General features: G+C 59.0%; 3 long non-coding RNA genes across 4 annotated transcripts; all 3 read right to left on the reverse strand.

The window, feature by feature from the left end:
- Window positions 1–2,499: 2,499 nt before the first annotated feature.
- Window positions 2,500–5,190, reverse strand: LOC136304491 (uncharacterized). Its single transcript, XR_010724617.1, has 5 exons — window positions 4,889–5,190; window positions 4,603–4,754; window positions 3,896–4,488; window positions 3,007–3,074; window positions 2,500–2,730 (listed from the first exon to the last, which is right to left on the reverse strand). It is a non-coding gene; the product is annotated as an uncharacterized lncRNA (long non-coding RNA).
- A 2,052-nt stretch (window positions 5,191–7,242) lies between these two features.
- On the reverse strand, window positions 7,243–12,300 carry LOC136304483 (uncharacterized). Of its 2 annotated transcripts, XR_010724613.1 has the most exons (6): window positions 11,788–12,300; window positions 11,630–11,709; window positions 10,469–11,552; window positions 9,082–9,304; window positions 8,855–8,920; window positions 7,243–7,790 (listed from the first exon to the last, which is right to left on the reverse strand). It is a non-coding gene; the product is annotated as an uncharacterized lncRNA (long non-coding RNA). The 2 variants fall into 2 exon arrangements; XR_010724612.1 differs by having other exon boundaries at window positions 11,630–12,300.
- Window positions 12,301–24,059: 11,759 nt separating this feature from the next.
- LOC136304490 (uncharacterized) lies at window positions 24,060–26,742 on the reverse strand. The gene is made up of 5 exons (XR_010724616.1): window positions 26,441–26,742; window positions 26,155–26,306; window positions 25,448–26,040; window positions 24,567–24,634; window positions 24,060–24,290 (listed from the first exon to the last, which is right to left on the reverse strand). It is a non-coding gene; the product is annotated as an uncharacterized lncRNA (long non-coding RNA).
- Between the last annotated feature and the right edge of the window lie 332 nt (window positions 26,743–27,074).

Genomic DNA, 27,074 nt, shown 5'->3' on the forward strand with positions numbered 1-27,074 from the left:
GGGACAGCCAGGGCACCCCAGGGACGCCTTGGGGACAGCAACGCAGCCCAAGGACACCTAGGGGACAGCCAGGGCACCCCAGGGACAGCCAGGGCCCCCCAAGAGACAGACAAGGCACCCCCAGGGACACCTAGGGGACAGCCAGGGCCCCACAGGGACAGCCAGGGCCCCCCCAGGGACAGACAAGGTACCCCTAGGGACACATAAGGGACAGCCAGGGCCCTGACAGGGACACCCAGGGCACCCCCAGGGACACCTAGGGGACAGGCAGGGCACCCCCAGGGACACCAGGGCATCCCCAAGGACACATAGGGGACAGCCAGGGCACCCCAGGGACACCTAGGGGACAGCCAGGGCACCCCCAGGGACACCTAGGGGACAGCCAGGTCACCCGCAGGCACGCCTAGGGGACAGCCAGGGATCCCCAGGGACAGCCAGGGCACCACCAGGGACACCTAGGGGACAGACAGGGCACCCCAGGGGCAGCCAGGGCACCCCCAGGGACCGTTAGGGGACAGCCAGGGCACCCCAGGGACACCCAGGGCACCCCCTGGGACACCTAGAGGACAGCCAGGGCACCCCCAGGGACACCTAAGAGACAGCCAGGTCAGCCCTGGGACACCTAGGGGACAGCCAGGGCACCCCAAGGGACACCTAAAGGACAGCCAGGGCACCACAGGAACAGCCAGGGCACCCCCGGGGACACCCAGGGGACCCCAGGGACACCTAGGGGACAGCCAGGGCACCCACAGGGACACCTAGGGGACAGCCAGGGCACTCCCAGGGACACCTAGGGGTCAGCCAGGGACCCCCAGGGACACCTAGGTGACAGCCAGGGCACTCCCAGGGACACCTAGGGGACAGGCAGGGCACCCTAGGGTCAGCCAGGGCTCCCCCAGGGACAACTAGGGGACAGCCAGGGAACCCCCAGGGACACCTAGGGGACAGTCAGGGCACTCCAGGGACACCTAGGGGACAGCCAGAGCACCCCAAGGACAGCCAGGGCACTCCCAGGGACACCTCGGGGACAGGCAGGGCACCCCCAGGGACACCTCGGGGACAGCCAGGGCACTCCCAGGGACACCTCGGGGACAGGCAGGGCACCCCCAGGGACACCTAGGGGACAGCAAGGCACCCCAGGGACACCCTGGGCACCCCCAGGGACACATAAGGGAAAGCCAGGGCACCCCAAGGAGAGCCAGGGCACCCCCAGGGACATCTAAGGGACAGCCAGGGTACCCCAGGGACACCAAGGGGACAGCCAGGGCACCCCCAGGGACACCTAGGGGACAGCTAGGGCACCCCAGGGACAGCCAGGGCCCCCCCAGGGATAGCCAGGGCATCCCCGGGGACACCTAGGGGACAGCCAGGGACACCTAGGGGACAGGCAGGTCACCCCCAGGGACACCAAGGGGACAGCCACGGCACCCCAGGGACACCTAGGGGACAGCCAGGGCACCCCAGGGACACCAGAGCACCCCCAGGGACACTTAGGGGACAGCCAGGGCCCTCCCAGGGACACCAGGGTACACCCAGGGCCCCCCCAGGGACAGACAAGGCACCCCTAGGGACACCTATGGGACAGCCAGGGACCACCAGGGACAGCCAGGGCACCCCCAGGGACACCTAGGGGACAGCCAGGGCACCCCAGGGACGCCTTAGGGACAGCAAGGTACCCCAAGGACACCTAGGGGACAGCCAGGGCACCCCAGGGAAAGCCAGGGCACCCCAGGGACACCTAGGGGACAGCCAGGGACCCCCAGGGACAGCCAGGGCACCCCCAGGGACTCCAGGGCATCCCCAGGGACACCTAGGGGACAGCCAGGGCACCCCCAGGTACAGCCAGGGGACAGCCAGGGCCCTCTCAGGGACACCAGGGTACCCCCAGGGCCCCCCCAGGGACAGACAAGGCACCCCTAGGGACACCTATGGGACAGCCAGGGACCCCCAGGGACAGCCAGGGCAGCGCCAGGGACACCTAGGGGACAGCCACGGCCCCCCAGGGACACCTAGGAAGACAGCCAGGGCCCCCCCAGGGACAGACAAGGTACCCCTAGGGGACAGTCAGGGCACCCCCAGGGACACCTAAGAGACAGCCAGGGCACCCCAGGGACAACTAGGGGACAGCCAGGGCACCCCCAGGGACACCTAGGGGACAGCCAGGGCATCCCAGGGACAGTCAGGTCCCCCCAAGGGACACCTAGTGGACAGCCCGTGGACCCCAAGGGACACCTAGGGGACAGCCACGGCATCCCAGGGACAGTCAGGTCCCCCCAAGGGACACCTAGTGGACAGCCCGTGGACCCCAAGGGACACCTAGGGGACAGCCAGGGCACTCCAGGGACACCTAGGGGACAGCCAGGGCAACCCCAGGGAGAGCCAGAGCACCCCAGGGACACCTAGGGGACAGCCAGGGCGCCCCCAGGGCCACCTAGGGGAAAGCCAGGGCACCCAGAGCTCCAAGTGCTCTCCAAGGCAGGCTCAAAACCCTTACCGACGATTGGCTTTAATAAAGCAACTCACACAAAGTCACCAGCACCACACGGTTGGTCTGTAACGGCTGCAACAAAATATGCCCTCCTGGAAGCAGTTCAGCACTTACTGATCACTTCTTTGTTTTGGCACTTCCCAGCCAGGGCCTGCGGGGCCTCCTGCAGATGCAGGTCTTCGCTGACAAGGCTCCACTTGTGCAGCAGCAGCAGGATTAAGGGCAGGAGCAGGAGCAGCTCCCTGAAATTTTAGAAAATATTAGAAAAATACAGGCAAAAATCTCACCTCTGTCCTCCCCTAAGAACATCCCTAGGACATCATCCCAGTTTTTCCCAGCTAGGAGCTGCAAGGAATTCAGGCAGGGGAATTGACATCAGGGAACAGCTTTGTAAAGTCAAAGGCAGAAAGAGAAGATCCACCAGCAAAGGGCAGGAAAGGGGAAAGGTTTCTGAAAACATTTCTGCAGTCTAATTAATAATTATTTCTGCTTCCCCAGCGAGAAGAACACAAACTCACAGCCATTCAGGCCTGACAGTCCCCTGCAGCCAGAGCTCAGCACACATCCACAGAAGCAAGTCCAGCATCTGAAAGAAAAAAAAAAAAAAAAAAAAAAAAAAAAAACAAAAAAACACAATCAAACCAGAAGGAAAAGGTGATTTCTTTGGCTTCAAAGTTATTTCAAGTTCTTAAAGCCCAACACAGCTGATAGGAGAAACAGAGTCAGGGCTCCTGGCAGACAGAGGGTGTTTTCCCCCCCAGGGGACTGCAGAGGAATTGTCTGGGACTTGGACTGTCCCTCGGGGTGACACCAGTTGCTGTGACTTTTATCATTCCATATGTTTGACTCCCAAAACTTCCCAGCCCAGGGGCTTGAGCTGACAGGGCAGCACAAAGATTGTTCTCTGTGTGGTGCCCAGATTTGGGGTTCACTGTCACCTTTGCTAGTTTAGATGAATTATACCCACGGCCCCGAATTCCCTGCTCAGTTCCTGCTGCAATAACCTCACAGTGCCTCACAGAGCATGGATATTCCCACGCAGAGCTGCTGCTTGAATGCCAGATGTGTCAGGAACCAGCAGAGCTTCCAAGGAAGCTCAACAGGATGGGGACAGGATAGGTTTCTATTCCATAGATTTGGTTAATTCTAACCCTCATCCCCTGGGGGTCACCTGTCAGATTTCCCTGGAATTCAGCCACCCCCTGAGCTCGGGCTCCAGGTGATGTTTCAGAGCAGGAGAAGGCACTGGCCGGCCTGTGCTGAGGCAGCCCCTGTGCCCTCGGGAGGACACAGCTCCCTGCAGGAGCTCAGCTCCTTTCCGAGCCCCAGCAGTGGCCTCTGCAAGTGCCTTTCCCTCAGGCAAGGGATGCCCATCCCTGCCTTCAGCACACCTCCAGTGGGACCCACCTGCAAAAGCTTTCCATCACTTCTGCACTCCGGCTGGCTCCCTGGAAAAGTCCAGACTTCATCCAAACGAAACTCCATCCCACTCAAACCTTTGATTTTGAGGCATCTCCGAGGGCCGTTGCTCCGGATTTAATTTCTGTGAGGGAGGAGCACCTTGGCTTTAATGCTGCCGATGGGTGATGTCCTCAGGCTGAAAGGGAGGGGATTTGGGGTGGCCAGGACATCCCTGGCAACTGTGTGGGAGCTCCGGGAGGTGGGAATTGCTGTCTGAGCCCCTCTGCAGACAGCCCGAGCCGCCGTTCCCGGGCAATGCCAGCTGTTCCCTGGGGAGCTCTTGGGCTGTGGGTGCCTCTGTCCGGGCTGCAGCATCTCCCCGTGCCCGGCGGGAGCAGCCCCTGGCCGAGGAGCCGCGGCAGCCCCGGGGCCGTGTCCGTGCCAGCCCCGAGCCCGGCCCCGGGCCCTGCGTTTGGCCGCCGCTGCCACGGGCGGGGCCCCGCAGGCACAGCTCCTCCCCTGCACATCATCCCAGGGCTGCTGGCCCCGCTGGGGCTGCCGGCCTCCTTCCTCCCTGCGCCTCCGGGCACCCGGGACACCTGCAGGAAACACCGAGGGACACTGCAGGCGGCACGGGGGGGCACCGAGGCCTCCGGCCAGAAAAGCAGCCCCGGCCTCAGCAGCTGCCATCAGTTTGGCCCGGCAACACTCACCTGCAGGAAACGCCCCTGTGCGGGTGGGACCGGCCCTGCCTCTCTCCAGAACTTTGGCCGTGGAAGAAGGGAAGCCTCAGGACTTGTCCTGCTCCTTTCCGCCCAGAAAGAGACTTTGTGTAAGTACTTTTACGGCAGCTGTTGAGTAAATCCTGGAAAGGACAGGAAATCAGCGTCACTGGAAGAGCTTTGTGCTGTCGTGAGCTGCCAGCCAGTTCTGCCCTCGAGCCATTCCAGGGGCTGCTGTGTGAAGCAGCTTTGGCAGAGAAGGCGGCACTGCACTTACCTTAGTGGGGCCAAGCGTTGCCATCCTATGGAGGTCCATCCCCATAATGCAGAGATTGGTTCAGCTGCTTGGAGCAGAGTCCGGGTAATGCCAAGGTGCTGAGTTCGATTCTCAAACGGTCTGTCTGCTTGAGAGTCAGATTTTAGGATCCCTCTCAGGCTCAGTATATCCTGTGACCTGGAAATAAGAGGAAAATTCTCGGCTGAGTTTTAATAAAACAGCTTTTGCCATTGCAGGGTGTGAGCTGCACTCGGTGATTTTCGGCCGCGATGAGCCCCACGAGCATTCCGCCCTTCCTTGCCGCCATCTTGGTTGCGTCTGAGGCCACTTCCGGTCCCGCCGGCATCTTTTTTGCGGCACTGCTAAGGCCCCCGGCAGGTGTTTACACAGACGCCTGACTAAATCCACGAATCCGAACCCGGAGGCGGCGCGGATGAGCACATGGCCGGTGTCTGCACACCTGGAAACGCCGCGGAAAATTGCGCCCGGGCGGCGCTGTAGTCGGGGTTTTTGTGCAGGCATCTGCGTAAACGCCTACAGGGTCCTTATTTTTTCCCGCCCTTTTGGCCGCCCTTTTTGGAAGGTCGGGCGCCTCGCGCCTCGGCGCCATTTTGTGAGGGGCGACGCGTGACTTCCGCTTTCCCTTGCCGCCATCTTGGTTGCTCCTGAGGCCACTTCCGTCCCGGCCGCCATGTTCTTTGCGGCTCGGCATAGGCCCCCGGCAGGTGTTTACACAGACGCCTGACTAAATCCACGAATCCGAATCTGAGCGCGTCGCGACTGAGCACACGGCCCGTGTCGGCACACCTGGAAACGCCGCGGAAAATTGCGTCCGGGCATCGCCGTAGTCGGGGTTTTTGTGCAGGCGTCTGGCTAAACGCCTATAGGGTCCTTATTTTTTCCCGCCCTTTTGGCCGCCTTTTTTGGAAGGTCGGGCGCCTCGCGCTTCGGCGCCATTTTGTGAGGGGCGACGTGTGACTTCCGCTTTCCCTTGCCGCCATCTTGGTTGCTCCTGAGGCCACTTCCGTCCCGGCCGCCATGTTCTTTGCGGCTCGGCATAGGCCTCCGCCAGATGTTTACACAGACGCCTGACTAAATCAACGAATCTGAACGCGGACGCGGCGCGACTGAGCACACGGCCCGTGTCCCCACACCTGGAAACGCCGCGGAAAATTGCCCCCGGGCGGCGCCGTAGTCGGGGTTTTGTGCAGGCAGCTGCATAAACACCTATAGAGTCCTTATTTTTCCCGCCCTTTTGGCCGCCCTTTTTAGAAGGTCAGGCGCCTCGCGTCTCGCCGCCATCTTGGTAGTGGAACCCACTAAAATGCCCCCTCGGCCGCTCATACAAGCGCCTGACTCAATGGACTGCCGCCCGCGGCGCCGCTGCGCCCCCATCCCGTGTCCGCACACCCGCAGACGCCGCGGAAAATCGCGCCCGGACGGCTCCGGGGTCCGGGTGGCGCGCGCAGGCAGCCGGCTGCCACGCGCCCGGGCTCCTTGCCTTTTTCCCTCCCTTTCGGCCCCGAGCTGCGGGCGGGCGGGCGGGCGGCAGCGCCGCCCCCGAGCTCACAGTGCGGGGCTGCCACGCGCGTCGGGGACGGGCCGGGGGGGGACAGCTGCACTACCGCTCTTTGCCCACAGGGTGGCAGCATTGCCGCACAGATCAGGCGGGACGGGCGGGAGGGACAGCTGCACTACCGCTCTTTGCCCACACGATGGCAGCATTGCCGCACAGATCAGGCGGGACGGGCGGGAGGGACAGCTGCACTACCGCTCTTTGCCCACACGGTGGCAGCATTGCCGCACAGATCGGGCGGGCCGGGCGGGGGGGAAGCTGCACTACCGCTCTCTGCCCACAGGGTGGCAGCACTGCCGCGCGGCGGCGCGGAGCGGAGCCATAAACGAACGTGCCCAGAAATGCCCTTCCGAACAGCCTCCGGAATAAATGGCCCAAAAGACCCCCGAGCACACCTGCGAGAGCCCTGCCAGCAACCAGACCGAAACAAAAAAGCCTTTCCTTCAGGCTCTATTTCAATATTTTTTATCTTTGTGATTCTGATATTTACATTAATCATTACAATTCAGCTTTTATATTATGTACATTATACATCATGTATTATGTTTATTATACTATTATATTTATTATATATATTAAGTATAGAAAGTTATATATAAAATAATTTATTATTTATTATGTAATGTTATAAATAATAATACATTTCATTGAAATATCATGATTATGTACATTATAGATGTTTATATTATGTATATTATATATATTTATAAAACGTGTAGTATGTAATAATATATTGTGTATTTATTATTTATATTATTTTTCATATCCTATACTTTTTGTTATTTTTCTTTTTCGTTATTTTTTTAATTCGTTTGTTTATATTTTAAACGATATTTTACCCTAGATGAATTCATTAACCTAACACATCAGAAACACAATTAATTTGAATTAAATGAGCCTGGTTTTCTAAGGGGTAAAGTTTTAATCTTTATTCAAATAATATGGGCATGTTTTCTCTTTCTCTATGTTTTTTTTTTTGGTGGGTTGCGGGGGAGTTTAGTTTGTGGGTTTTCTTTTTTTGTTCGCTTTGTTTTGGAGTTCTTTGCTAATAAACAAGCAGGGTCGGAGAGTTCAAAATAAAACGTCTACTTTGTTTTTATTGCCCCCTCTGAAATACGCCTCGACAGCCTGGACAGCAGGCTGCTGCTGGTAACACTGTGCACGGGTAGGAGGAGACCTGGTCGGGGCTGGGAAGGAAAAAACGGCACCACGGTGGTCACAGCTTTCTCCCTTCAGGAGTTTTATGGAGCAGAAAATACAGAGCTTTTGCCAACTGCGCTCTCTATGACATCCCGACGTCCAGCGGGCACGGAGGTCATTTCTCATCTTTCTTGCCAACAGCCAAACCCCCAGGCGCCCGGGGGAAGAAAGAGTATGGGGAAAAAAAAAGGAACAAAGAAAACATGAAAAAATAAACCAAAACTATAGAAAATAATAAATAAAATTAAAATACCAAAAGAAAAAAATTTCAAAGTAACAAAAAAGTGGAAAAAAAATTTAAACAAAAAATTAAAATAAAAAACTAAAAGTAGTTTTAACAAGTAAATAAATAGCTAAAGAAAAAAATATAAAAATTAAAAAACGGAAGAAAAAGTCTTTGAAAAACCACAAAACGCAACATGAGAAACCACAACAAAAGAGCATAAAAATACAAAAATAACAAGAAATAAAATACAAAATTAAATAAATGCAGCTTTCACCTCCTGCCACTGCCTAAAAAAGCACCATGGCTTTCCTCAATTATGCAGCAATAAGGGAAACAAACCCAGTGCCCCCCAGAACAGAAGGTTTTCTAGACAATTCCCACTTTTGCTTGGAAACAAATTCTATTTTAGTGGGAAGCTCATTTTGGACAAACACCCAAATGTGCCAAGGTAGGAAAGAACCAGCCCCTTGTGTCCCAGGAACAGCAGCTAGGCCTGGATTCAGGTTTTAATGGCATTTATGTAATTAAAAATGCAGTAAATTGAACTTTACAAAGAGATGAATCATGGCAAATAAATACTTCAACGTTTTCTTGGGAATTCACAGAATTTTGTGGAGATGGTGCTGGACAATTCCTGATTTACCAACATTAATTGGGTAAATTTCCTTGGAAATGTGCTCTACAAGGTGCAAAAATTCCAATTAGGATGGAAAATTGGAATAAATAAATATTCCCTTACTAAAATCAGAGAGAAAATCAGAGTTATTCCTTCAAATAAAAGGAAGGAATAACATCTAAATCCAAGCTTGCCTGGAAAACAAGCTCAGGAATTTCTAACATTGAAAACTTTTGCAAGAGTCATGAAGTTGGTGAAAGTTCATGGAATGATGATTTAAAATCTGCTTCCTCTGCTCTAATTTAAAGGGAAGTGGGAATTCAACAGGTCCAGTTACTCCTATCCAACCTTGGACTGGGATAAGGCCTTCCAGTGGCTTCACTTCCTACTGGCTCTCTCCTTTTTGCCCACAACCTGGAAGAGGAAAAGCAACAGGAATAAAGTCTCAAACAGGATGGCCTTGGTCCAGGCAGACTGAAATGCAGCTCCCAGGGAGGGAGGCCAGGCTGTGCCTCGGGGAGCTCCGGGAATCTGGGATTGCCCGTGGGATTAAAGGGCTGGAAAAGCACACCCACCTGCCAGGTTCAGTGCTGGGACCGAGCAAGGCCGGGGCTCGGGGGCAGCAGTTAGAGCTGGGACTGCAGGAGAACACCCCAAACCCGGGTTAAACATCCGGCACGACACGCAGCACGCTCCGGGAGAAACTCGGGTGGGAGAAGCCCCGGGATGCTCCACGTTCCTTGCCCTTGGCAGCTGTGCCAGGGCCTCCATCAGAATGCTGACCTCACCGTGCAGCTCCTACAAAATAGGAGAACTTATGGGAATCGCCCAGCAATCCATGGACTTCCAGTTATTAAGAACCACAGCTGCAGCGAAAGGTGCCCAAACTCTACTGCAAACCAGCAGGTCTGAGGAGACGCAGGGATTTATTCCTGAGGGGACACAAGGATCCCTCAGCCAGCCAGGATTTCTCCCAGGCTCTTCCCACTGCTCTCTAAGGACACAAACAGCAGTTTTTCCCTGGAGTTCCCCTTTCCAACAATGCCAAGACTCATGTTCTCCTCCAACCCCAGGTTCAGGAGGGAAAGTAGGAATATTATCACTGCACAGACTGTCCAGGAGGGTGTGACTGAGGCAGCAGCACCAGCTCCCACTCCACTGCTGCTCTGGATTCCTGAGCAGCTCCTTTCCATCCTGCCCTTCCCAGCACCATTCCCTGGGTGCCATGTCCACAGACACCTTCTCCATGCAGCTTAAAACCCACAGACACCAACAGAAAGGAGATCAAAAATCAATTCACATGCTGCTAGTCAGAGAGAATGGGAGAGGCCGAAAAATCTGCATTTATTTTAGAACACTAGAGCAATTTCTTCATGACCCTGACTATCAGTGATGGGCAGATAAACACCTTCTTTAACTTACTACCTGCAAAAACATCAAGTTTCAAGTTTAGTAAAGATAAAATTTTGCTGCAAAAATAAAAGAGGTGGGATGTTGGTGTTAGTGCTTTAACCTTCGGACATTAGCGGGTATTTGTAAAACAAATTCATTATTGAAGCAGCTAACTTGAAAATAAGGGGGTTTTACAATAAAGTTGACCAAAAAAGAGTCTCAAAATTAAGATATAGGTTGCACAAATATTTAAGAAAAAAAAAGTTGTCTTTCGTGCATATAACCTGCCAGCCTCTCATGTTTTCAGTCCTTACCATTTATTTTTACCAAGGTGATGACTAAAACCTTGTCAAAAGCTCAAAAAAAAAACCAATCCAGGACAAGGCAGGTGTTTTCCCAAGTACCCCCCAGTGTGGAGCTGTGTCAGCCACAAGTGTTTGCTCCCTCAGCCCAGCCCGGAGCAGGCTCCAGCTGCTGCCCAGGGGTTACCAAGGGACTCACCTGTTTCAAGCTGTAAATGCAGGTGGCCTGCACTGGAGTGCCAAAAAATGTGAAATATGTGACTCTCACCTTGAATAGCGATCGATCTTCTCAGGGGAGCCCTCTCACCCAGGATGGGGGGCTCTGCCACAGATTTCATCCCTCTGCATCTGAAACAGAGTTTGGACAAAAGTCAGAGTGCTGCAGGATACCTTGACAGCTCCACACATCTTGTGGCAATCTAGGAATACCCTCTACAGTCTAACTACACCCCACATCACAAATTTCAAGCCCCCGGCACTATTATCCTATTACCCCCTACACCCAGACTGAGCATCAAGGCAGAGCAGCTCCCGGCCAAACACACACCAACACCCGTAACACAGCACAGGACAAACGAGGGGACACAACAGGGACAGAAAACTCTGGCAAGAAGAATGACCCTGAGGGTCCAGAGAACTCGGAATGAGATGACCAAGGTAAGATGGAAGGTGAGCTGGCCAGGCTCAGAGAACCCTGCAGGAACAAGATGCCATCGGGATGACTTATCCCAAGAAATGCAGAGATGGATGCCCGAGAACCCTACGGTCAGAATCCTCGACCTGTCTTTGCATTCTCACAAGACCTAACCCGCCGGAATGGATCAGGGCGGTGCACGGCTGTCAGTACAGCTCAGAACAAGACCTGAAAAGGCATCGGACTGAATGCTTGTGAAGAGAGATGGATTCTGATGAGTGTCCGAGCAGCTGAGACAAAGGCACCTGGCTGAGGAGCACAGAGATCAGAAATGCTAAGACTGATGCCAGAGGTTTTGACAGGCCCCTGAAGGGCTAAGGGAAAAGACAGCACACACAAGACACCCAAGACACAGAGTGCACAACAGACACAACACACACCAGGACTGCTCTGCCCTGCACACCTCGGCACTGTGATCCAGAATGAGACTCTCCCTGGATGAAACCTAAGGGGTCACAGCTTAGACATCCCTGTCTTCAAACCTGACTCAAAAAACCTTGCTAGTGACCCCACACTCTTCTTTCATGCCCTCTACGGCTCTGAGCTCTCCACTTATCTCTCAGATGTCTGGGGAGGTGCATCCACGCCTTGTCCCAAAGAAGGCTGCCTCTCCCTCGGGGAAATTCCTGCTGTGACCAGGCTGGTGTCTCCTCGTCAGCTACAATAAAGAGAACTAAACGTGACCCTGTGCTCTTAGCAGCACATCAGCCAGAAACCAGCAATTCTGCTACTCACAGTCTCCTAAGCTTGCCTGTGTCCTCGGCCCTGTGCTTCAGCTGCGCTCAGAGGCCAACGCCGGCGTCGCAGGGTCTGGTCTAAAAATAAAGACAAAGAACAGAGCTGTAACACGGCCACCATTTACACCTCCCCTGCAAATCAAAACAGTGACTGACCTTCTCAGGGGAGCCCCCTCACCCAGGATGGGGGGCTCTGCCACAGATTTCATCCACCTGCATCTGAAAGAAAGTCAGAACAACAGTCAGAGTGCGGCAGGATACCTTGACAGCTCCACATATCTTGTGGAAATCTAGGAATACCCTCGACAGCCCTGCTACACTCCACATCACAAATTTCAAGCCCCCAGCAGTATTATCCTATTACCCCTACACCCAGACTGAGCATCAAGGCAGAGCAGCTCCCGGCCAAACACACACCAACACCCGTGACACAGCACAGGACAAACGAGGGGACGCAACAGGGACAGAAAACTCTGGGCAAGAAGAATGACCCTGAGGGTCCAGAGAACTCGGAATGAGATGACCGAGGTGAGAAGGAAGGTGAGCTGGCCAGGCTCAGAGAACCCTGCAGGAACAAGATGCCATCGGGATGACTTATCCCAAGAAATGCAGAGATGGATGCCCGAGAACCCTACGGTCAGAATCCTCTACCTGTCTTTGCATTCTCACAAGACCTAACCCGCCGGAATGGATCAGGGCGGTGCACGGCTGTCAGTACAGCTCAGAACAAGACCTGAAAAGGCATCGGACTGGATGCTTGTGAAGAGAGATGGATTCTGATGAGTGTCCGAGCAGCTGAGACAAAGGCACCTGGCTGAGGAGCACAGAGATCAGAAATGCTAAGACTGATGCCAGAGGTTTTGACAGGCGCCTGAAAAGACTAAAGGAAAAGACAAGACACCCAAAAGACACAAAGTGCACAACAGACACAACACACCCTGGGACTGCTCTGCCCTGCACACCTCAGCACTGTGATCCAGAATGAGACTTTCCCTTATTGTAGCCTAAGGGGTCACATCTGGGACATCCCCATCTCCAAACCCGACTCAAAAAATCCCTCCCGCTGACCCCTGCCCTGGCACCCCGCTTTCATCCTCTCCCTAGTTCTGAGCCCTCCACTTATCTCTCAGATGTCTGGGGAGGTGAATCCACGCTGGGTCCCAAAGAAGGCCGCCTATGCCTCTGGGAAATTCCTCCTGTCACTTGCCTGCTGTCTCCTAGTCAGCTACAATAAAGAAAACCAAACATCAAAGCATAATCTTAGCTGCACATCAGCCAAAAACCAGCAGCTCTGCTACTCACCGTCTCTTAAGCAGGACCGGGTCCTCGGGCCCCGTGTGTGCTTCAGCTGAGCTCGGAGGCCGACGCTCGCAGCGCCAAAGCCTTAGAGGCATTACTGGCACTGAGCCCACCCACCGTGGCCTCCATTAGGGCTGTGAGCATCCCCGGTTAGAGCAGGACAGGAACACAGGGTGGACATCCCCGGTGAACCTCAACCCTGTGGACTCGGCCCCACCACTGTCACTTCCTGCCTGGCCCTAGCTTAGGGTTACTGCCTGCACCTCTCAGGACTTCTGGCATTGCCTTGCCATTAGGATTGCTGCCTGCACCTGCTCTCAGGGAAACAGTGTTGGAAGCAGCACTGTGAGGACCGGGATACCTGTACTCTGACTTGTATCCTAGGCTGTACCCCTGATTTTCACTGTGTGTTCTCTAGTCCTTCAGTCCTTTACCTCAGCCTCTGTGTGCATCACTGTAACCTCCCCCCTTCTGAACCCTGCTTCTTCAGAGCCCTAGACCTTGCAGCCGGGGACGCTCTGCACCGTTAGGGTCCCAAGAGCTGTCCCGCACGCAGGACAGGTACATCCACAGTTGTTCCCTGCCTACCCTAAGAAACGTGGCCCTGAGACAGGGCAGAGGCTGACAGAGCCGAACTCTTTGCGGTGGCAAAAGGCACGAAGCCTTACCAACCGCCGCCTCGAGAGGGAAATCAGGAGCACTTCCACCGGCTGCGGAGAGACAGGGAATCCCAGGGTGGGTGGGGCGGGAAACCCCCGTTATCCCCAGCCCTGCTGGATCCTGCTCCCCACTATCGCTTCCTGCCTGGCCCTAGCCTGACAGTGTCTGCACAGGTCAGAGCTTCTGGTGTGTTCCTGCACTAGGGCTGCTGCCTGCACCTGCTCTCAGGGGAAGTGTGCTGGTAGCAGTGCTGTGAGGGCCGCTACACCTGTACTCTGACTTGTATCCTAGCCTGTTCCCCTGGTTTTCACCGTGTGTCCTCTAGTCCTTGAGTCCTTTACCTCAGCCTCTGTGTGTGTGGCTACACCTCCCCCCTTCTAAACCCAACTTCTTTAGAGCCCTACACCTCGCAGCCAGGCCTTCTGGCATTGTCCTGCATAAGGGCTCCTGCCTGTACCCGCACTCAGGGAAACGGGCATGTCTTTAGGGCTACTCCTTCGGGTTTGGGTCGGGCTGGTACACCTGTACTCTCAATTGGCACATCTTGGACATCCCTATCTCCAAACCTGACTCAAAAACCCCTCCTGACAAGTCCTGACCCAGCACTCCACTTTCATCCCCTCTGTGGCTCTGAACCCTCCACTTATCTCTTGGACGTCTGGGGATGAGAATCCATGTCGGGTGCCACAGAAGGCCGCCTCGCCCTCTGGGAATTTCCTGCTGTCACCGGGCTGCTGTCTCTTATTCGGCTACAAGAAATAAAACAAACATCGATGTATGATCTCAGCAGATCTGTTGGCCAATCAGTCAGGGCGTAAGACAAGTGGACCACCTCAAACACACAAACAATAACATAAGCTGAAGAGTTACACGGGAAACACCACTACACTTAACTGCATAAATACATAAATTTTCAAACAGACAACCCCAAAAAAATTCCAGCAAAAAAAGCCAACTCTTATCACCCCCAGTCAAACTACTGAATATAATAAAAACAACCCCACGTCCAATCCCCTCAATAATACTCCAGAACATATACCCAGAGCGCCCCCAAAGTTAAAGACCTCCCGCTAGCCAAATAAAAAGGAAAAAGCCCATGTCTTGCAACCTATATTAATTCATTAACTTAAAGCTTTAAAAATAAACATTAAAGTTTAAACCTTTAGATAACACTAGCACACCATAGACGCCAATCCCATCACTACATGCCAAACCAAAACTTATTTCAACCTTTTGTGCTGCTGCTGCTCGGCACAAAGGTTTGTCCCTCAGCACCTCCTGAAGGAATGTTCCACGCCCAAGGCCTCCCCCAGCCCCTGTGAGATGAACTCACCATCCTTCCATGAGCCTCACCTGGGAGCCCAGCATAAACCCCTCTCCTCCCGCAGCTCCGTGCCAAACTGAGCTCGGGCTCCCCTCTTAAAGCAGTGCTGGCAGGACCCGCCCCCTCGTTATCCTTTACAGCTTACACCTGTCCCCTCATCAGTGTGACAGCTCTCACCTGGGGCTGCTCTGTCCCCTCATCAGTGTGACAGCTCTCACCTGGGGCTGCTCTGTCCCCTCAATCAGCCTGTGACAGCTCTCACCTGCAGCTGCTGCCAGTCCCTGCTGCTCATTTCCTGGACATTGCACTGTGTGCACTGACACGCTGGGGCACCGGGCTTTCCTTGCTGTGAATAAGGATCCCTCTTCTCCTGCACGTGCCCAAGGCTGAAACTGGGATTCCACCTCCTAAATTCCGTTTGTGTGAGGTTCACAATTCCTAAGGAAATTTCCCAGCAATCGTTACCCTTCATTTACATTTTCTCCTTTGGAATCATTACTACCTTGTCTTTCTGTGCAAGGGTTTCCAAACGTTCATTGGAAGTTCAGTAGCCGGGTTGGCTTCTTTATAACATAGCTGACAATCCCAGGCTCAATCCAAACACCCAGAGATACAGGGAAATATGGAGACAGTTTATAAATACTGCCCACCTCTGACCCTGAATTCTTCATCGCACATCCTTGGAGCAGATTTACTCCATCCTTTCTTCCCAGCAGCACCTCTCCAGCACAAATCTCACTTCTCACACCTGTTTCTTCCCACAAACCAAACAGAAATCTACTACAGGGCGAGGCGGGGAGGGGCAAGGCCGGTCTCGGGGCAGAGCCCCCGGGCCCTCAGGGCGGGCCGGGGGGATCGGAGCAGAGCCCGGGCCGGGTTGGAGCCGGAGCCGGTCTGAGGGCGGAGGCCCCGGGCCCTCAGCGCGGGCCGGGGGGCGGGGGCGGTTCCCGGGGCCCGCTGTCCAATCAGCACTGCCGATGCCTCAGCGAGCCCGCCAATCGCGGGGATTCAAAAGGGTGGCGGAAGTAGCTGCTGCTCTATGGGCTCGGTGAGGAACGCCCCGGTGGGGTCCCGGCGCCGTGCACTTGGGACCCGCCCCGCGCCCCTGAAGCCGCGCCCCCGGTACTGCCCGGCCCCGGCTGCCTCCGGGCCCCGCCTCACAGAGCCCCGGCTCCGCCCCGGCCCCGCTCCGAGCCCGCCCCGGCTCTGCCCCTGCTCCGCCCCGAGCCCACCCCGAGCCCGCCCCGGCTCCGCCCCGAGCCCGCCCCGGCCCCGCCCCGAGCCCGCCCCGGCTCCGCCCCGAGCCCGCCCCGGCTCCGCCCCGAGCCCGCCCCGGCTCCGCCCCGAGCCCGCCCCGGATCCGCCCCGAGCCCGCCCCGGATCCGCCCCGAGCCCGCCCCGGATCCGCCCCGGATCCGCCCCGAGCCCGCCCCGGATCCGCCCCGAGCCCGCCCCGGCTCCGCCCCGAGCCCGCCCCGGCTCCGCCCCGAGCACGCCCCGGCTTGGGGGCGGGACCATCGCCCGCGACCCCGCCCCGCCCCTCGCAGCTGAGCCGAGCCGAGCCGAGCCGAGGTTGCTCGCGGCCCTGCGCGGAGCCAGGCGGGGCCGGGAATGGGAGCGGGCGTTCTGGTTCGGGTCCTGTCAGTGTCGGCTGCGGCTCCCGAGAGGTGCGGCCCCCCCCGGCGGGCGGGCTGTGGGTCTCGGGGCCTGAGGCCCAAGCTGGCGTTGCGGTCGGGATCGGGACCGGGATCGCTGCGGGCGGCAGGAGCCGCTCCTGCTCCGCCTGCAGACGGAGCTGCGCTGGGGTCCTGCCGGGGCTCTGGGCACGGGAGGAGGGCGGCGGCGATTTCCTCTGATAACCTCTGATATCGACCCCCCCACAGCATCATTGATCCCCACCCGAGTGTCACTGACCCCCCCAATGTCATTGATGCCCCCCCAATATTCCATTGATCTTCCCTCAGCGTCACTGACCCCCCCAATATTCCACTGATCTCCCCACTTGATCCCGCCCTTTTTCTCCCCTCACGTTTCCCGCCCTTTTTCTCCCCTCACGTTTGCCGCACTTTTTCGTGGGGAACGACCCCTGAGGGGTCCTGTGGAGGGATTCTGGAGGTCCGAGGGGTGAATTTGGGGTTTGGAGGGAGGTTTTGGGGGGTCCCAGGGATGGATTTGGGGGTTTTTGGGGGTCCAAGGAATGGATTTGGGGGTCCCGGGGTGGATCTGGGGTCCTGGGGAGGTTTTGGGGGGTCCCAGGGGTGGATTTGGGGTTCATGGGGAGGGGTTTGGGGGTTTTTTGGGGCCTCAGGGGTGAATTTGGGGTCCGGGGAGAGGTTTTGGGGGTTTTTTGGGGTCCCAGGGGTGAATTTGGGGTCTGGGGAGGGGTTTTTGGGGGTCCCTCACCTGCAGGGCGTCGCGGGGGTGGCAGGGGGAGGGGGCAGCGGGGGGGGCCCAGCGCCCACCCCCCCTTGGGCTTCAGGAGGGCGTCGATGAGACCGAAACAGCTCGGGGGGGGGGGTCAAAAACGGGGGGGGGTCACGGGCTGGAACCCCCCAGTGCCCCCCAAACCACCCCCAGGGCCCCCCCAACCTCCAGGAGCCCGCAAAACCCTCCTCAGGTTCCTTTGATGCCTCAAATGGGCCGCCCAAACCTCCCGAAGCCCCCCCAAAAACACCCACAGCAGCCCCTTGAGACTCCCCGCAGACCCCCCAAAATCCCCCAAACCCCTCCAGGACAACTCGGGACCCCCAGGACCCCCCAAAATCCGCCCCCCCCTCCCCCTGAGGCCTCATTTGACCCGCTCCACGTTGCGGACAGGCACCAGCTGATCAAGCCACAAGCACCTGCGGGACTGGGATGGACTGGGAGCACTGGGAGGGTGATCAGAGAGAACTGGGATGGACGGGGAGTGGACTGGGACGAACTGGCAGGCGTGTGGGGGTCGATGGTGGGCACACGGTGCCTTACTGGTCTGTACTGGGATCGGTCTAATGGCCCCAGGGGAGGGGGTGTGGCCACACTGGTCCAGACTGGGAGGGGTGTCACCATGGCGCCGGAGGCGGAGTCGAGGATACGAGCGAGGCAGGGACACCTAGGGGACAGCCAGGGCACCCCCAGGGACACCTAGGGGACAGGCAGGGCACCCCCAGGGACACCTAGGGGACAGCCAGGGCACCCCCAGGGACACCTAATGGACAGCCAGGGCACCCCCAGGGACACCTAATGGACAGCGAGGGCACCCCAGGGACAGCCAGGGCACCCCAGGGACACCTAGGGGACAGCCAAGGCACCCCCAGGGACACGTATGAGACAGCCAGGGCAGCCCTGGTACACTTAGGGGACAGCCAGGGCACCCCAGGGACACCTAAAGGAAAGCCTGGGCACCCCAGGGACAGCCAGGGCACCCCAGGGACACCTAGGGGACAGCCAGGGCCCCCCAGGGACACCTAGAAGACAGCCAGGGCCCCCACAGGGACAGCCAGGGCCCCCCAAGAGACAGACAAGGCACCTCCAGGGACACCTAGGGGACAGCCAGGGCCCCACAGGGACAGCCAGGGCCCCCCAGTGGACAGCAAGGGCACATCCAGGGACACCTAAGGGACAGCCAGGGCACCCCAGGGACAACTACGGGACAGCCAGGGCCCTGACAGGGACACCCAGGGCACCCCCAGGGACACCTAGGGGACAGGCAGGGCACCCCCAGGGACACCAGGGCATCCCCAAGGACACCTAGGGGACAGCCAGGGCACCTCAGGGAAAGCCAGGGCACCCCAGGGACACCTAGGGGACAGCCAGGGCACCCCCAGGGACACCTAGGGGACAGCCAGGTCACCCGCAGGCACGCCTAGGGGACAGCCAGGGATCCCCAGGGATAGCCAGGGCACCACCAGGGACACCTAGGGGACAGACAGGGCACCCCAGGGGCAGCCAGGGCACCCCCAGGGACCGTTAGGGGACAGCCAGGGCACCCCCTGGGCCACCTAGGGGACAGTCAGGGCCTCCGCAGGGACACTCAGGGAACCCCCAGGGAAACCAAGGGGACAGCCACGGCGCCCCCAAGGACAGCCAGCGCATTCCCAGGGACACCTAAGAGACAGCCAGGGCACCACAGGAACAGCCAGGGCACCCCCAGGGACACCTAGGGGACAGCCAGGGCACTCCCAGGGACACCTAGGGGACAGGCAGGGCACCCTAGGGTCAGCCAGGGCTCCCCCAGGGACAACTAGGGGACAGCCAGGGAACCCCCAGGGACACCTAGGGGACAGCAAGGCACTCCAGGGACACCCTGGGCACTCCCAGGGACACATAAGGGACAGCCAGGGCACCCCAAGGAGAGCCAGGGCACCCCCAGGGACATCTAAGGGACAGCCAGGGTACCCCAGGGACACCAAGGGGACAGCCAGGGCACCCCCAGGGACACCTAGGGGACAGCTAGGGCACCCCAGGGACAGCCAGGGCCCCCCCAGGGATAGCCAGGGCATCCCCGGGGACACCTAGGGGACAGCCAGGGCACCCCAGGGACACACAGGGCACCCCCAGGGACACCAAGGGGACAACCAGGGCACCTCCAGGGACACCTATGGGACAGCCAGGGCACCCCCAGGGACACCAAGGGGACAGCCAGGGCACCTCCAGGGACACCTAGGGGACAGGCAGGTCACCCCCAGGGACACCAAGGGGACAGCCACAGCACCCCAGGGACACCTAGGGGACAGCCAGGGCACCCCAGGGACAGCCAGGGTACCCCCAGGGACCCCTAGGGGACAGCTAGGGCACACCAGGGACAGCCAGGGCACCCCCAGGGACACCTAGGGGACAGCCAGGGCACCCCAGGGACACCCAGGGCACCCCCAGGGACAGCTAGGGGACAGCCAGGGCATCCCTAGGGACACCAGAGCACCCCCAGGGACACTTAGGGGACAGCCAGGGCCCTCCCAGGGACACCAGGGTACACCCAGGCCCCCCCCAGGGACAGACAAGGCACCCCTAGGGACACCTATGGGACAGCCAGGGACCCCCAGGGACAGCCAGGGCACCCCCAGGGACTCCAGGGCATCCCCAGGGACACCTAGGGGACAGCCAGGGACCCCCAGGGACAGCCAGGGCACCCCCAGGTACAGCCAGGGGACAGCCAGGGCCCCCCCAGAGGTTGAAGGGGCCCCCCCGCTCCAAACCCAGCTAGGATGCCTGCGTTGCGGCCCCCCAAAAACCCATGGCCGCCCCCCGAGCTGATATCGACCCCCCCACAGCATCATTGATCCCCACCCGAGTGCCACTGACCCCCCCAATGTCATTGATGCCCCCCCAATATTCCATTGATCCTTCCTCAGCGTCGCTGACCCCCCCCAAAATTCCATTGATCCCCTCCACTTGATCCCGCCCTTTTTCTCCCCTCACGTTTCCCGCCCTTTTTCTCCCCTCACGTTTCCCGCACTTTTTCGTGGGGAACGACCCCTGAGGGGTCCTGTGGAGGGATTCTGGAGGTCCGAGGGGTGAATTTGGGGTTTGGAGGGAGGTTTTGGGGGGTCCCAGGGATGGATTTGGGGGTTTTTGGGGGTCCAAGGAATGGATTTGGGGGTCCCGGGGTGGATCTGGGGTCCTGGGGAGGTTTTGGGGGGTCCCAGGGGTGGATTTGGGGTTCATGGGGAGGGGTTTGGGGGTTTTTTGGGGCCTCAGGGGTGAATTTGGGGTCCGGGGAGAGGTTTTGGGGGTTTTTTGGGGTCCCAGGGGTGAATTTGGGGTCTGGGGAGGGGTTTTTGGGGGTCCCTCACCTGCAGCGCGTCGCGGGGGTGGCAGGGGAGGGGGCAGCGGGGGGGGCCCAGCGCCCACCCCCCCTTGGGCTTCAGGATGGCGTCGATGAGACCGAAACAGCTCGGGGGGGGGGGGGGTCAAAAACGGGGGGGGGGTCACGGGCTGGAACCCCCCAGTGCCCCCCAAACCACCCCCAGGGCCCCCCCGACCTCCAGGAGCCCGCAAAACCCTCCTCAGGTTCCTTTGATGCCTCAAATGGGCCGCCCAAACCTCCCGAAGCCCCCCCAAAATCCCCCAAACCCCTCCAGGACAACTCGGGACCCCCAGGACCCCCCAAAATCCGCCCCCCCCTCCCCCTGAGGCCTCATTTGACCCGCTCCACGTTGCGGACAGGCACCAGCTGATCAAGCCACAAGCACCAGCACCTGCGGGACTGGGATGGACTGGGAGCACTGGGAGGGTGATCAGAGAGAACTGGGATGGACGGGGAGTGGACTGGGACGAACTGGCAGGCGTGTGGGGGTCGATGGTGGGCACACGGTGCCTTACTGGTCTGTACTGGGATCGGTCTAATGGCCCCAGGGGAGGGGGTGTGGCCACACTGGTCCAGACTGGGAGGGGTGTCACCATGGCGCCGGAGGCGGAGTCGAGGATACGAGCGAGGCAGGGACACCTAGGGGACAGCCAGGGCACCCCCAGGGACACCTAGGGGACAGGCAGGGCACCCCAGGGACACCTAGGGGACAGCCAGGGCACCCACAGGGACACCTAAGGAACAGCCAAGGCACCCCCAGGGACACGTATGAGACAGCCAGGGCAGCCCTGGTACACCTAGGGGACAGCCAGGGCACCCCAGGGACACCTAAAGGAAAGCCTGGGCACCCCAGGGACAGCCAGAGCACCCCAGGGACACCTAGGGGACAGCCAGGGCCCCCCAGGGACACCTAGAAGACAGCCAGGGCCCCCACAGGGACAGCCAGGGCCCCCCAAGAGACAGACAAGGCACCCCCAGGGACACCTAGGGGACAGCCAGGGCCCCACAGGGACAGCCAGGGCCCCCCAATGGACAGCAAGGGCACCTCCAGGGACACCTAAGGGACAGCCAGGGCACCCCAGGGACAACTACGGGACAGCCAGGGCACCCCTAGGGACACCTAAAGGAAAGCCTGGATACCCCAGGGACAGCCAGGGCACCCCAGGGACACCTAGGGGACAGCCAGCGCACCCCAGGGACACCTAAAGGAAAGCCTGGGCACCCCAGGGACAGCCAGGGCACCCCAGGGACAACTACGGGAAAGCCAGGGCACCCCTAGGGACACCTAAAGGAAAGCCTGGATACCCCAGGGACAGCCAGGGCACCCCAGGGACACCTAGGGGACAGCCAGGGCCCCCACAGGGACAGCCAGGGCCCCCCCAGGGACAGACAAGGTACCCCTAGGGACACATAAGGGACAGCCAGGGCCCTGACAGGGACACCCAGGGCACCCCCAGGGACACCTAGGGGACAGGCAGGGCACCCCCAGGGACACCAGGGCATCCCCAAGGACACCTAGGGGACAGCCAGGGCACCCCCAGGGACACCTAGGGGACAGCCAGGTCACCCGCAGGCACGCCTAGGGGACAGCCAGGGATCCCCAGGGACAGCCAGGGCACCACCAGGGACACCTAGGGGACAGACAAAGCACCCCAGGGGCAGCCAGGGCACCCCCAGGGACCGTTAGGGGACAGCCAGGGCACCCCAGGGACAGCCAGGGCACCCCCTGGGACACCTAGGGGACAGTCAGGGCCTCCGCAGGGACACTCAGGGAACCCCCAGGGACACCAAGGGGACAGCCACGGCGCCCCCAAGGACAGCCAGCGCATTCCCAGGGACACCTAGGGGACAGCCAGGGCACCCCCAGGGACACCTAAGAGACAGCCAGGGCAGCCCTGGGACACCTAGGGGACAGCCAGGGAACCCCAAGGGACACCTAAAGGACAGCCAGGGCACCCCCGGGGACACCCAGGGGACCCCAGGGACACCTAGGAGACAGCCAGGGCACCCACAGGGACAGCCAGGGCACCCCCAGGGACACCTAGGGGACAGCCAGGGCACTCCCAGGGACACCTAGGGGACAGGCAGGGCACCCTTGGGACAGCCAGGGCTCCCCCAGGGACAACTAGGGGACAGCCAGGGACCCCCAGGGACACCTAGGTGACAGCCAGGGCACTCCCAGGGACACCTAGGGGACAGGCAGGGCACCCTAGGGTCAGCCAGGGCTCCCCCAGGGACAACTAGGGGACAGCCAGGGAACCCCCAGGGACACCTAGGGGACAGTCAGGGCACTCCAGGGACACCTAGGGGACAGCCAGAGCACCCCCAGGGACAACTAGGGGACAGCCAGGGCACCCCCAGGGACATCTAAGGGACAGCTAGGGCACCCCCAGGGACACCAAGGGGACAGCCACGGCACCCCAGGGACACCTAGGGGCCAGCCAGGGCACCCCAAGGGACACCAAGGGGACAGCCACGGCACCCCAGGGACACCTAGGGGACAGCCAGGGCACCCCAGGGACAGCCAGGGCGCCCCCAGGGACACATAGGGGACAGCCAGGGCACCCCAGGGACACCCAGGGCACCCCCAGGGACACCTAGGGGACAGCCAGGGCATCCCCAGGGACACTTAGGGGACAGCCAGGGCCCTCTCAGGGACACCAGGGTACCCCCAGGGCCCCCCCAGGGACAGACAAGGCACCCCTAGGGACACCTATGGGACAGCCAGGGACCCCCAGGGACAGCCAGGGCACCGCCAGGGACACCTAGGGGACAGCCAGGGCCCCCCAGGGACACCTAGGAAGACAGCCAGGGCCCCCCCAGGGACAGACAAGGTACCCCTAGGGGACAGTCAGGGCACCCCCAGGGACAACTAGGGGACAGCCAGGGCACCCCCAGGGACATCTAAGGGACAGCTAGGGCACCCCCAGGGACACCAAGGGGACAGCCACGGCACCCCAGGGACACCTAGGGGCCAGCCAGGGCACCCCGAGGGACACCAAGGGGACAGCCACGGCACCCCAGGGACACCTAGGGGACAGCCAGGGCACCCCAGGGACAACTAGGGGACAGCCAGGGCACCCCCAGGGACACCTAGGGGACAGCCAGGGCATCCCAGGGACAGTCAGGTCCCCCCAAGGGACACCTAGTGGACAGCCCGTGGACCCCAAGGGACACCTAGGGGACAGCTAGGGCACTCCAGGGACACCTAGGGGACAGCCAGGGCAACCCCAGGGAGAGCCAGAGCACCCCAGGGACACCTAGGGGACAGCCAGGGCGCCCCCAGGGCCACCTAGGGGAAAGCCAGGGCACCCAGAGCTCCAAGTGCTCTCCAAGGCAGGCTCAAAACCCTTACCGACGATTGGCTTTAATAAAGCAACTCACACAAAGTCACCAGCACCACACGGTTGGTCTGTAACGGCTGCAACAAAATATGCCCTCCTGGAAGCAGTTCAGCACTTACTGATCACTTCTTTGTTTTGGCACTTCCCAGCCAGGGCCTGCGGGGCCTCCTGCAGATGCAGGTCTTCGCTGACAAGGCTCCACTTGTGCAGCAGCAGCAGGATTAGGGGCAGGAGCAGGAGCAGCTCCCTGAAATTTTAGAAAATATTAGAAAAATACAGGCAAAAATCTCACCTCTGTCCTCCCCTAAGAACATCCCTAGGACATCATCCCAGTTTTTCCCAGCTAGGAGCTGCAAGGAATTCAGGCAGGGGAATTGACATCAGGGAACAGCTTTGTAAAGTCAAAGGCAGAAAGAGAAGATCCACCAGCAAAGGGCAGGAAAGGGGAAAGGTTTCTGAAAACATTTCTGCAGTCTAATTAATAATTATTTCTGCTTCCCCAGCGAGAAGAACACAAACTCACAGCCATTCAGGCCTGACAGTCCCCTGCAGCCAGAGCTCAGCACACATCCACAGAAGCAAGTCCAGCATCTGAAAGAAAAAAAAAAAAAAAAAAACAACAAAAAAACACAATCAAACCAGAAGGAAAAGGTGATTTCTTTGGCTTCAAAGTTATTTCAAGTTCTTAAAGCCCAACACAGCTGATAGGAGAAACAGAGTCAGGGCTCCTGGCAGACAGAGGATGTTTTCCCCCCCAGGGGACTGCAGAGGAATTGTCTGGGACTTGGACTGTCCCTCGGGGTGACACCAGTTGCTGTGACTTTTATCATTCCATATGTTTGACTCCCAAAACTTCCCAGCCCAGGGGCTTGAGCTGACAGGGCAGCACAAAGATTGTTCTCTGTGTGGTGCCCAGATTTGGGGTTCACTGTCACCTTTGCTAGTTTAGATGAATTATACCCACGGCCCCGAATTCCCTGCTCAGTTCCTGCTGCAATAACCTCACAGTGCCTCACAGAGCATGGATATTCCCACGCAGAGCTGCTGCTTGAATGCCAGATGTGTCAGGAACCAGCAGAGCTTCCAAGGAAGCTCAGCAGGATGGGGACAGGATAGGTTTCTATTCCATAGATTTGGTTAATTCTAACCCTCATCCCCTGGGGGTCACCTGTCAGATTTCCCTGGAATTCAGCCACCCCCTGAGCTCGGGCTCCAGGTGATGTTTCAGAGCAGGAGAAGGCACTGGCCGGCCTGTGCTGAGGCAGCCCCTGTGCCCTCGGGAGGACACAGCTCCCTGCAGGAGCTCAGCTCCTTTCCGAGCCCCAGCAGTGGCCTCTGCAAGTGCCTTTCCCTCAGGCAAGGGATGCCCATCCCTGCCTTCAGCACACCTCCAGTGGGACCCACCTGCAAAAGCTTTCCATCACTTCTGCACTCCGGCTGGCTCCCTGGAAAAGTCCAGACTTCATCCAAACGAAACTCCATCCCACTCAAACCTTTGATTTTGAGGCATCTCCGAGGGCCGTTGCTCCGGATTTAATTTCTGTGAGGGAGGAGCACCTTGGCTTTAATGCTGCCGATGGGTGATGTCCTCAGGCTGAAAGGGAGGGGATTTGGGGTGGCCAGGACATCCCTGGCAACTGTGTGGGAGCTCCGGGAGGTGGGAATTGCTGTCTGAGCCCCTCTGCAGACAGCCCGAGCCGCCGTTCCCGGGCAATGCCAGCTGTTCCCTGGGGAGCTCTTGGGCTGTGGGTGCCTCTGTCCGGGCTGCAGCATCTCCCCGTGCCCGGCGGGAGCAGCCCCTGGCCGAGGAGCCGCGGCAGCCCCGGGGCCGTGTCCGTGCCAGCCCCGAGCCCGGCCCCGGGCCCTGCGTTTGGCCGCCGCTGCCACGGGCGGGGCCCCGCAGGCACAGCTCCTCCCCTGCACATCATCCCAGGGCTGCTGGCCCCGCTGGGGCTGCCGGCCTCCTTCCTCCCTGCGCCTCCGGGCACCCGGGACACCTGCAGGAAACACCGAGGGACACTGCAGGCGGCACGGGGGGGCACCGAGGCCTCCGGCCAGAAAAGCAGCCCCGGCCTCAGCAGCTGCCATCAGTTTGGCCCGGCAACACTCACCTGCAGGAAACGCCCCTGTGCGGGTGGGACCGGCCCTGCCTCTCTCCAGAACTTTGGCCGTGGAAGAAGGGAAGCCTCAGGACTTGTCCTGCTCCTTTCCGCCCAGAAAGAGACTTTGTGTAAGTACTTTTACGGCAGCTGTTGAGTAAATCCTGGAAAGGACAGGAAATCAGCGTCACTGGAAGAGCTTTGTGCTGTCGTGAGCTGCCAGCCAGTTCTGCCCTCGAGCCATTCCAGGGGCTGCTGTGTGAAGCAGCTTTGGCAGAGAAGGCGGCACTGCACTTACCTTAGTGGGGCCAAGCGTTGCCATCCTATGGAGGTCCATCCCCATAATGCAGAGATTGGTTCAGCTGCTTGGAGCAGAGTCCGGGTAATGCCAAGGTGCTGAGTTCGATTCTCAAACGGTCCGTCTGCTTGAGAGTCAGATTTTAGGATCCCTCTCAGGCTCAGTATATCCTGTGACCTGGAAATAAGAGGAAAATTCTCGGCTGAGTTTTAATAAAACAGCTTTTGCCATTGCAGGGTGTGAGCTGCACTCGGTGATTTTCGGCCGCGATGAGCCCCACGAGCATTCCGCCCTTCCTTGCCGCCATCTTGGTTGCGTCTGAGGCCACTTCCGGTCCCGCCGGCATCTTTTTTGCGGCACTGCTAAGGCCCCCGGCAGGTGTTTACACAGACGCCTGACTAAATCCACGAATCCGAACCCGGAGGCGGCGCGGATGAGCACATGGCCGGTGTCTGCACACCTGGAAACGCCGCGGAAAATTGCGCCCGGGCGGCGCTGTAGTCGGGGTTTTTGTGCAGGCATCTGCGTAAACGCCTACAGGGTCCTTATTTTTTCCCGCCCTTTTGGCCGCCCTTTTTGGAAGGTCGGGCGCCTCGCGCCTCGGCGCCATTTTGTGAGGGGCGACGCGTGACTT

Source organism: Chamaea fasciata, unplaced genomic scaffold (genome assembly GCF_029207755.1).
Source record: "Chamaea fasciata isolate MVZ Bird 193981 ecotype frontalis unplaced genomic scaffold, bChaFas1.0.hap1 SCAF_100, whole genome shotgun sequence".
NCBI lineage: Eukaryota > Metazoa > Chordata > Aves > Passeriformes > Sylviidae > Chamaea > Chamaea fasciata.